The 11,142-nt window shown below is 36.4% G+C and overlaps 1 long non-coding RNA gene across 1 annotated transcript; it reads right to left on the reverse strand.

Moving 5' to 3' along the window:
* Positions 1 to 161: 161 nt before the first annotated feature.
* LOC131930810 (uncharacterized) lies at positions 162 to 11,142 on the reverse strand. Its single transcript, XR_009384171.1, has 3 exons — positions 11,037 to 11,142; positions 9,190 to 9,285; positions 162 to 607 (listed from the first exon to the last, which is right to left on the reverse strand). It is a non-coding gene; the product is annotated as an uncharacterized LOC131930810 (long non-coding RNA).

Genomic DNA, 11,142 nt, shown 5'->3' on the forward strand with positions numbered 1-11,142 from the left:
CTATGAACCTTGAGCTTTATCACCAGACCCCTAAAATTTCTTACCCAAATTATCCTCTGTTATAATACTTAGTTCACAGGAGTTGGCCAATGTCAACAAAGTGGAAAAATATAAACTAAAAAAATAAATCAACATAAACGCAATATTATTTTACTTTTTCTTATGCAAATATTTATTTTACGTTATTTTTACTTAAACTGATGTTAAATGGTAATTCATATACTTGAATTATTACAGCAAGCAAAAGATATTTTAACAAAAGGTTGAACCATTAAACGAGTTAACAGCATTTAGATAATAATAATATCCTACAATGTCTTTTATAAAATTATGTATACGTTTTAAATGTTTTAGATGACTAATGAAAAGACTAACATGAATAGTTTTACCTGATGCGGTAATTTTAAACTAAAATTTAACTTTAAACATTAGGTATCAGCTAAGATGGGTAGGATAAATGTGGCCGAGTTGTGTGACTTCTTATTTTGTTCCATCACAAAATCAAGCAAGTTCCTTTATCTTTTCTTTTATTGGAATCCTTGTTCATTAAGCATGCTCTTGACCAGGAGGATAGCAAATAGAGTTGCTATCCCAACCATATTAGTTCCTGTGGATTATTTGAAAATTATTTTTAGGAAAAGAGATATTAAAGAAATATATTTTTAAAAAACTTTCATTCAATAAGCTTTAAAATACACTGAGAAAAAGAAGAAAAAAAGAATTCGCTTTCTTTAATAAAACTTTTTAAATATTAAAACATTTCATTAGCAAGCGAAGCTTGTATAAAGAAAGCACGTTATTTTATTTTACATTTTCAGTACATTTAAAATCTTATTACAAAAGTCTATGATTAAAATTTTATCGTAAAATGTACGATCTAAGAAACAGTTATCTGTCCCTTCTGAGAGAAAACGCTAGACAGGAATCCCCAGGGGAAGAGGAAAGTGGGCCGGCAAAGTAAATCCTTGAGGAAGACATTTGAAGATGAGGCAAGGTCTGCCGGGCTTACGTGGGGGGGGGGGGGGGCAGATAAAGAAAGCCGGGCTTACGTGGGGGACAGATAAAAAAAGCCGCTAAAACAGGTCCAATGGAGAGGTGTGGCTGCAGCCTTTTGCTCGCCAGGGGCCACATAGGAATAAGCAATCAGCCGTGAAACAGCTAAAAAACAGGGTGATAATGTTAATTTGTTACTAAAGTTTGATGACCATTTGTCTATCTAATCAAATTAAAATTTAGATATCATTGCATCGTCATCCAAGAAGAAGATAGTTGGAATCTTTGAACAAAATCACTGCATTATAGGTGGGTTAATATTAGGTTACTAGATTTACCGTAACCCCCCCCCCCCCCAAAAAAAAAACCAAAACAACAACGGATATGGAAAACTTAATAAAAGCTAGTAATAATATAAGAACTCATACACTTGAAGTCAAATAAAAAACTGCGAATCGAAAGACAAAATTTACCGACCGCGCTTGATATATACTGCATATAAATAAATTGCTTTGCGTTTTCTTTTTATAAAAAAACACAAAGATAAGAAAAAATAGTTTTAAAAGCACATAACTCATTTATCTTTATCATTGGTCTGCAGTTGTTATCATTTTATCTATATATATAAAGCAAAGTGGTCGGGTGCCCGATAGGGCACTTCCCGGCGCCGCAGGCGCGTCAAATTTGGCACGATGGTGCCTTGGGGCGATAGAACACGAGGGCCGGTGACGGTTGGCCGAAAAGTCTACCGAGAGGGGGTCAAAACTGACCTCGACTGACCGGCGCCTTATATGTGCTATATTACGAAAAAAAAATTCCTCCGACGACCCCCCTTGAAATTTTGTGAGGTGGTAGGAGAACGCCTTGGGGTGTCACAAAAAACTCGCCATGTCCGGGAAAAATCGGGAAATGGGTCAAAACTGACCAGTCGTATTTCCCTATATAATCTTTGTATTTTATGGGAAAAACAGAGGGTCATTTCAAAACGGATTTTAGGGGACTTACCCTCTTTACATCTGGCTAATTTTTGGCATGTTTATAGGTAAATGGCTTGACCGTAGGGCAGACCTGTCGGTCTCACTCAAAGCCCTCGACGAGGGCTAAAAAGTGACCGCGAGTGAAATTCTCTTTATATGAGCTCTATTACGAAAAAAAATTTCCTCCGACGACCCCCCTTGATATTTTGTGAGGTGGTAGAAGAACACCTAGGGGTGTCACAAAAAACTCGGCATATCTGGGAAAACTTCGTAAAGCGGTCAAAACTGACCAGTTGTATTTCCCTATATAATCTTTGTATTTTATGGGAAAAACAGAGGGTCATTTCAACGCAGACTTTATGGTACTTAAGCTCATTATATCTGGCTAATTTTTTGCATGCTCCTAGGTCAATGGCTTGACCTTTAGGGAAAACTGTCGGTTACACTCAAAGCCCTCGACGAGGGCTAAAAAGTGACCGCGAGTGAAATTCTCTTTATATGAGCTCTATTACGAAAAAAAATTTCCTCCGACGACCCCCCTTGATATTTTGTGAGGTGGTAGAAGAACACCTAGGGGTGTCACAAAAAACTCGGCATATCTGGGAAAACTTCGTAAAGCGGTCAAAACTGACCAGTTGTATTTCCCTATATAATCTTTGTATTTTATGGGAAAAACAGAGGGTCATTTCAACGCAGACTTTATGGTACTTAAGCTCATTATATCTGGCTAATTTTTTGCATGCTCCTAGGTCAATGGCTTGACCTTTAGGGAAAACTGTCGGTTACACTCAAAGCCCTCGACGAGGGCTAAAAAGTGACCGCGAGTGAAATTCTCTTTATATGAGCTCTATTACGAAAAAAAATTTCCTCCGACGACCCCCCTTGATATTTTGTGAGGTGGTAGAAGAACACCTAGGGGTGTCACAAAAACTCGGCATATCTGGGAAAACTTCGTAAAGCGGTCAAAACTGACCAGTTGTATTTCCCTATATAATCTTTGTATTTTATGGGAAAAACAGAGGGTCATTTCAACGCAGACTTTATGGTACTTAAGCTCATTATATCTGGCTAATTTTTTGCATGCTCCTAGGTCAATGGCTTGACCTTCAGGGAAAACTGTCGGTTACACTCAAAGCCCTCGACGAGGGCTAAAAAGTGACCGCGAGTGAAATTCTCTTTATATGAGCTCTATTACGAAAAAAAATTTCCTCCGACGACCCCCCTCGATATTTTGTGAGGTGGTAGAAGAACACCTAGGGGTGTCACAAAAAACTCGGCATATCTGGGAAAACTTCGTAAAGCGGTCAAAACTGACCAGTTGTATTTCCCTATATAATCTTTGTATTTTATGGGAAAAACAGAGGGTCATTTCAACGCAGACTTTAGGGTACTTAAGCTCATTATATCTGGCTAATTTTTTGCATGCTTCTAGGTCAATGGCTTGACCTTTAGGGAAAACTGTCGGTTACACTCAAAGCCCTCGACGAGGGCTAAAAAGTGACCGCGAGTGAAATTCTCTTTATATGAGCTTTATTACGAAAAATTTTTTCCTCCGACGACCCCCCTTGATATTTTGTGAGGTGGTAGGAGAACGCCTTGGGGTGTCACAAAAAACTCGGCATATCTGGGAAAACTTCGTAAAGGGGTCAAAACTGACCAGTTGTATTTCCCTATATAATCTTTGTATTTTATGGGAAAAACAGAGGGTCATTTCAAAGCGGATTTTAGGGTACTTAAACTCAGTATATCTGGCTAAATTTTTGCATACTCTTAGGTCAATGGCTTGACCTTTAGGGAAAACTGTCGGTTTCACTCAAAGCACTCGACGAGGGCTAAAATGTGACCGCGAGTGAAATTCTCTTTATATGAGCTCTATTACGAAAAAAAATTTCCTCCGACGACCCCCCTTGATATTTTGTGAGGTGGTAGAAGAACACCTAGGAGTGTCACAAAAAACTCGGCATATCTGGGAAAACTTCGTAAAGCGGTCAAAACTGACCAGTTGTATTTCCCTATATAATCTTTGTATTTTATGGGAAAAACAGAGGGTCATTTCAACGCAGACTTTAGGGTACTTAAGCTCAGTATATCTGGCTAATTTTTTGCATGCTCCTAGGTCAATGGCTTGACCTTTAGGGAAAACTGTCGGTTACACTCAAAGCCCTCGACGAGGGCTAAAAAGTGACCGCGAGTGAAATTCTCTTTATATGAGCTCTATTACGAAAAAAAATTTCCTCCGACGACCCCCCTTGATATTTTGTGAGGTGGTAGAAGAACACCTAGGAGTGTCACAAAAAACTCGGCATATCTGGGAAAACTTCGTAAAGCGGTCAAAACTGACCAGTTGTATTTCCCTATATAATCTTTGTATTTTATGGGAAAAACAGAGGGTCATTTCAACGCAGACTTTAGGGTACTTAAGCTCAGTATATCTGGCTAATTTTTTGCATGCTCCTAGGTCAATGGCTTGACCTTTAGGGAATACTGTCGGTTACACTCAAAGCCCTCGAAGAGGCCTAAAAAGTGACCGCGAGTGAAATTCTCTTTATATGAGCTCTATTACGAAAAAAATTTTCCTCCGACGACCCCCCTTGATATTTTGTGAGGTGGTAGAAGAACACCTAGGGGTTTCATAAAAAACTCGGCAATTCTGGGAAAACTTCGTAAAGCGGTCAAAACTGACCAGTTGTATTTCCCTATATAATCTTTGTATTTTATGGGAAAAACAGAGGGTCATTTCAACGCAGACTTTAGGGTACTTAAGCTCAGTATATCTGGCTAATTTTTTGCATGCTCCTAGGTCAATGGCTTGACCTTTAGGGAAAACTGTCGGTTACACTCAAAGCCCTCGACGAGGGCTAAAAAGTGACCGCGAGTGAAATTCTCTTTATATGAGCTCTATTACGAAAAAAAATTTCCTCCGACGACCCCCCTTGATATTTTGTGAGGTGGTAGAAGAACACCTAGGAGTGTCACAAAAAACTCGGCATATCTGGGAAAACTTCGTAAAGCGGTCAAAACTGACCAGTTGTATTTCCCTATATAATCTTTGTATTTTATGGGAAAAACAGAGGGTCATTTCAACGCAGACTTTAGGGTACTTAAGCTCAGTATATCTGGCTAATTTTTTGCATGCTCCTAGGTCAATGGCTTGACCTTTAGGGAAAACTGTCGGTTACACTCAAAGCCCTCGACGAGGGCTAAAAAGTGACCGCGAGTGAAATTCTCTTTATATGAGCTCTATTACGAAAAAAAATTTCCTCCGACGACCCCCCTTGATATTTTGTGAGGTGGTAGAAGAACACCTAGGAGTGTCACAAAAAACTCGGCATATCTGGGAAAACTTCGTAAAGCGGTCAAAACTGACCAGTTGTATTTCCCTATATAATCTTTGTATTTTATGGGAAAAACAGAGGGTCATTTCAACGCAGACTTTAGGGTACTTAAGCTCAGTATATCTGGCTAATTTTTTGCATGCTCCTAGGTCAATGGCTTGACCTTTAGGGAATACTGTCGGTTACACTCAAAGCCCTCGAAGAGGCCTAAAAAGTGACCGCGAGTGAAATTCTCTTTATATGAGCTCTATTACGAAAAAAAATTTCCTCCGACGACCCCCCTTGATATTTTGTGAGGTGGTAGAAGAACACCTAGGGGTTTCATAAAAAACTCGGCAATTCTGGGAAAACTTCGTAAAGCGGTCAAAACTGACCAGTTGTATTTCCCTATATAATCTTTGTATTTTATGGGAAAAACAGGGAAATTTTAACACAATTTTTAGGTTACTTAATGTCTGTACATCATGCTAAGTTTTTGCATACACTACTATAGATGACTAGGCCGTATGGAAAAACTGTTGGTCAGACTCAAAGCCCTCGACGAGGGCTAAAAGATGATCTTGAGTGAAATTCTCCTTATATGAGATATATATATATATATATATAAATAAATTGACGAACGATCCCCTTAATATTATGTGACGTCGTAGACCGATATGGAGGGTAACGAAAAAACTTTATTCCCGTCGGAAACAGCCATTATAGTCGTTAAATAAGTTCATATAACGTAATTTCTTATATAAGCAAACAATATAAGTAAACAATGAAATACGTCATACGTTCAGTTTTCAAGGGAGGTAACGTTTTTAAAATTATTATTTTTCAAATAATTGTATACTATTTTAAACAGAAACAGAAAATGACGAAGTATAGCATTTGTTTTAGTACAAAATTAAGTTGTTAATTTAGTTAAGTATGTTAATTAAATTAATTAATTAATTTCAAAAGGCAATGTAATATAAACTATGAGATATACTGTTCATGAAACCTGTGTAGTTCTAATTCCATTTTAGTTATACATTGCGTACTTTCCAAAAATTCGCTACGAATCTGTATGTAAATGACTAACAAAAACATTTTTTCTAAAGTTAGCATTACTGTTTAAATTAAACTTATTAAACTTATTAAAGCACTCCACACCCAATCCATCGCTAAATAATTAAGTATTCAAATTCTCAAATGCCTTTTAAAAACCTAAGCGAAGCTAGGCAGTATGCCTAGTATAATATAAAATCTGTTTGAGTAAGTGAGCTGGTGAATTTGTAACTCAATTTTCACAATTTCAAATCGAGCGATTTCTTAAAACTTTTGGACCTAATACAGTTACATCAACAATGGCGGTACGCATAGATTACAATCTAATTAGGCATTGTATTTATTGCTTTTTTACTTTCTCAATACACGAAGTGGTACTTTATTTCGGTTTCTAAAATTACTGAAATACCAAATTACTTGAGTGCTGTTTCAGTTAGGTAGTTGAAATTTCATAATTAGATATATTACTTTGTTGCTCTCTGTCAAAATGTGAGTCTTTTTCGTTTGCTGGAAGCAGTGCTTTGCGCTATTTCCCGATATTTAAAACAGGTAATCAAGGTTTTCTTTAGAAAATACAAATTTTCTGTTCTTTTTTTCTGCACAAATCTATCTATATATATAAAAAGCAATGTATGTCTGTGTGTCTGTGTGTTTGTTTGTCCTTTATGCATTACCACACCTCTCATCACATCGCCGTGACACTTTGGGAAGTTGTTGAGAATATTCCTGGGGAGGTTTCTGCGAAAAAAAAAAATTTCAAATTCGCAGGGGTGGCGCCCCGGCAGGGCGCGATTTGTTTTTCTCTATATACGGTATATAAAAATAAAAAGTTGATTTTGGTTTGACATCGTTCATCTGCTAGCCAGGAGACTTTGGGGAGTTCATAATAACACTCTAAGGAAGGGTTCTGTAAAAAAATAATTTTTAATTTCGCAAGGGCGGCGCCACGGGAGGGTGCGATTTTCCTCTATATATGGTATATAAAAATAATAAAAGTGAATTGCAGTGACACCGTTCATCCGATAGGCATTAAACTTTGGGAAGTTGTTGAGAATATTCCTGAGGAGGTTTCTGCGAAAAGAAAATTTCAAATTCGCCGGGGTGGCGCCCCGGCAGGGCGCAATTTGTTTTTTCTCTATATACGGTATATAAAAATAAAAGTTGATTTTGGTTTGACATCGTTCATCCAATAGTCATGAGACTTTGGGGAGTTCATAATAACACTCTAAGAAAGGGTTCTGTAAAAAAACATTTTTAATTTCGCAAGGGCGGCGCCTTGGGAGGGTGCGATTTTTCTTTATATACAGTATATAAAAATAAAAGTCGATTTTGAATGAGACACCGTTATCCGATAGCCATGAGACTTTGGGGGAGTTGATTAGAACAATTCAGGGAAGGGTTCTGTAAAAAAAAAAAACCTTTATTAATTTCGCAAGGGCGGTACCACGGGCGGCTGCGATTTTTCTCTATATACGGTTTATAAAATTTAGTTTTCACACCGTTCATCCGTGTACCATGAAACTTTGGGGAGATTTTAATTTCGCAAGGGCGGCGCCACGGGCGGCTGCGATTTTTCTCTATATACGGTTTATAAAATTTTCGTCAGTTTCGTCACCTAGCGAAAGATGAAAAAATAACTGTTTGAATACGAGGAACCTACTGTAGAGTTTCGTCACTTTGCGAATGATGCAATAAGCATCTATTATTAGACGATCCAGGCCGAAAATGAGACCCAGCATCTAATAATAGACCATTAGTAACGCTAGCATATTGCATCAGTCAAACTGATGTTGAAAACACGTCAAATAATTTTTGTATGTGTTAAAGAAAAAAATCCTGTTCATTTGTGTCACTTTAGCGAATGACGAAATCTGCATTATTGTTTACACGCTGGGTTATCCTATGAGCACGATGGCGCATGTTAGTTTTAAGGAGCCAGGGGCCTTACGCTGCGCCTCTGCGGTAGTGTAATCGGGGGTAGGGGGGCTCCTGAGAGCGCCCCTCTACGTCCCTGACATATGGGTGGTCACCGAAGTGTGTTCTAACTAATTATTTCGGTGAGTGATTAAAATACACTCAAGGTTTTCATGCGGTAGTGTAGGAAAACCCGTGTCCCGATAATTATTATCCAAGCGCAGACATTGTTAACATTTAAATAACACAGTTTTAGAAAACAAGGTGACGCGTCTAAGAACATATGATTGGTAATGCATTGGTGATATCCTTCTAATATATTTCGTCAGACTTTCTTCTATCCCCGCGGCAACGCGCGGGGGTCGGGTACGCTAGTTATATTTATAAAATGTAGTTATTTATACAAATTAATTAAAACATATCCCTACTGTTATTTAGGAATATATTAGAAAGTTTAGGGACGATCACTCCCGTTTTTTATTAAATTCAGTATGAACTCATGGTAAATAAACCGGGAGTGATCTCCCCTAAGCTTTCTCGAATATTCTTATATAACACTACGGGGGATGGCAACTCGGGATATAGACAATATTTTCAATCCATTTTTAATTACTTACACTTTTTATAATAGAATAGCATCTCGTAGGAAAAAGAAAACGCCAAGCAAAATATGCATACTAGAGCAGGATATTATAAGTACTTTATAAATTCACATGCGTTTTTTGAGAAATCGGAAATAGCGTAAATTACTACTCCCGGTAAACGGAAATTACTCAAAATTTGACAGTGGCAGTGAATTAGACTTTTTATTTATATATGAAATTTCATTTATCTATCTGAAACAGTACTTAAGTTAAAAGCTTTTGAAACATTGAAAGTAGAAAAAGTTTTCGAGTTTAAGAGATGCATGCAAACATTTAAAACTGTACTGAAACCTGGGTCGAGTTGATTGTTTCCATTTGTCGTTGATCTAATCCCTATCCGAACTTGACGATTTTTGTGATTATGGACGTAAATCGGATCCCAGCCATCTGTTTAAAAAGGGTAAAACCGTTTGTTAAGTAACCAATAGAAAAAAAATATTATAAAGAAAAAAAAGTAGTGTCTGTTTTCTAAATAATGATAATTATATAATTATATATATATATATATATATATATATATATATATATATATATATATATATATATATATATATATATATATAAAGTTCAATTCTGTATGTATATATGTTTGTAAAATGTTTGTCGTGGATTACAAAGGAATATCACAAAAAACAAAAAAATCGAAACTTTGATGGATTAAAGTGTTAGAATATTAAAGTGCTCATGGTCTAAATTTATGAGTTAAAAAATTAATAATTAAAGTGTTGGGAAATAATTTTCATTTTTCAAACTGATAGTAATAATTGTCGGCATGTTCTTTAAACACAATTTTTAAAAAAATATCATCTTTTACAAAAATTCTAATTATTTCTGAAAATTATTTATATTTAGTCCTTTAGCACTTACTTCCCTTTGATAAATTAGGAAAACACAATTACTTCCCTTTATAAAACATTGCATTAGTGGAAAAGAATTTACTTTTTATTACTTTGTTTTGGTGTTGGGAAAAAATAATTACATAATTAGCGGGGATTGATCAAGTGCAAATGTTGTAGGTATTTTTAATACTGCCTTTTATTTATTCTATACACTGAACTTACTGTTTACTAATTATTTTTTAAAATCAATAACAGTTAATAAGCCAGGTCCTACATGTCCTATATGTTTATTTCTTTCCGTTTAGGGATAAGCTTGGAGTATTATAATTGTCCTCTGGCGCCCAGACAGGGTGCTACTTGGGGCCCCGGGCCTCCCGTGTTCTGTTTGGCGCAACGTTCGTTTAAGTGTGTGCAAAAGACTATGAATAAGTTGGGGTATTATAGTCGTTTATTAAGCTGAAACAGGCGATTCCGCCGACGCCCCAGCGAGGTGCGATTTGGCGCCCTGGCTAGACTGTAAGCACTTTATGTTCGCGTTTGTGTTTTCTTTGTGTTTAGGTTGGGTTTGCGTTTTGATTTTGTTCGTTTTCGTTCTTTCTTTTTCTTTTTCGTTTTCGTTTGTGTTTTTTTTTGGGTTTGTGTTTGTATTTGTGTTTGTGGTTGGTTTTGTGTTTGTGGTTGGGTTTGGGTTTGTGTTATCGTTTGTATTAGTGTTTGCGTTTATGTTATGTTTCCTTTCTTTATTTGTGTTTTGGTTTTGGTTGGCTGTGGTTAGGGTGGGCAATGCCGGGTATATGCTGATTACTAAACACACATGTCATGTTTCTTTACAGATAGGTTTTTCACATAAGCCAGAGCAGGGCCTGGCCGGGACGGCTAGTATATATATATATATATATATATATATATATATATATATATATATATATATATATATATATATATATATATATATATATATATATTCTAAACTCTTTATAATGTTTTATATACTGTGCAGGTAAAGTATGATACTAAGAGTTTAGTAGTGTGCACGCAAACTATAACGCAAAGTGTGTAACGAACACTGCATACATAGTATATCGTGAACCGTATTTCTTATTATACTTTTTGCATTCTCAGCAACACGGTTATACAGTTATATATTATGTGCACTGTGCACAATACGGTTCACGATATACTTTGTATGTACTGTTTATTACACACTTCGCGTTATAGTTTGCGTGCACTCTACTAAACTACGTGCATCATACTTCGCCTGCATAGTATATAAAACTTTATTGATATAAATACAATCACCTGGTTTGAGTGAAGCGTCAAATATATTGCTAGTTGCTAAACTTGCTAAATAAGGTGGATAGAGTCCGGGATATTTTCCATAGCTCTTTTCATAAGATCCGTAAAC

The sequence above is a fragment of the Physella acuta genome, unplaced genomic scaffold, assembly GCF_028476545.2.
Source record: "Physella acuta isolate Inbredline_101_S28 unplaced genomic scaffold, ASM2847654v3 ptg001852l, whole genome shotgun sequence".
Taxonomy (NCBI): domain Eukaryota; kingdom Metazoa; phylum Mollusca; class Gastropoda; family Physidae; genus Physella; species Physella acuta.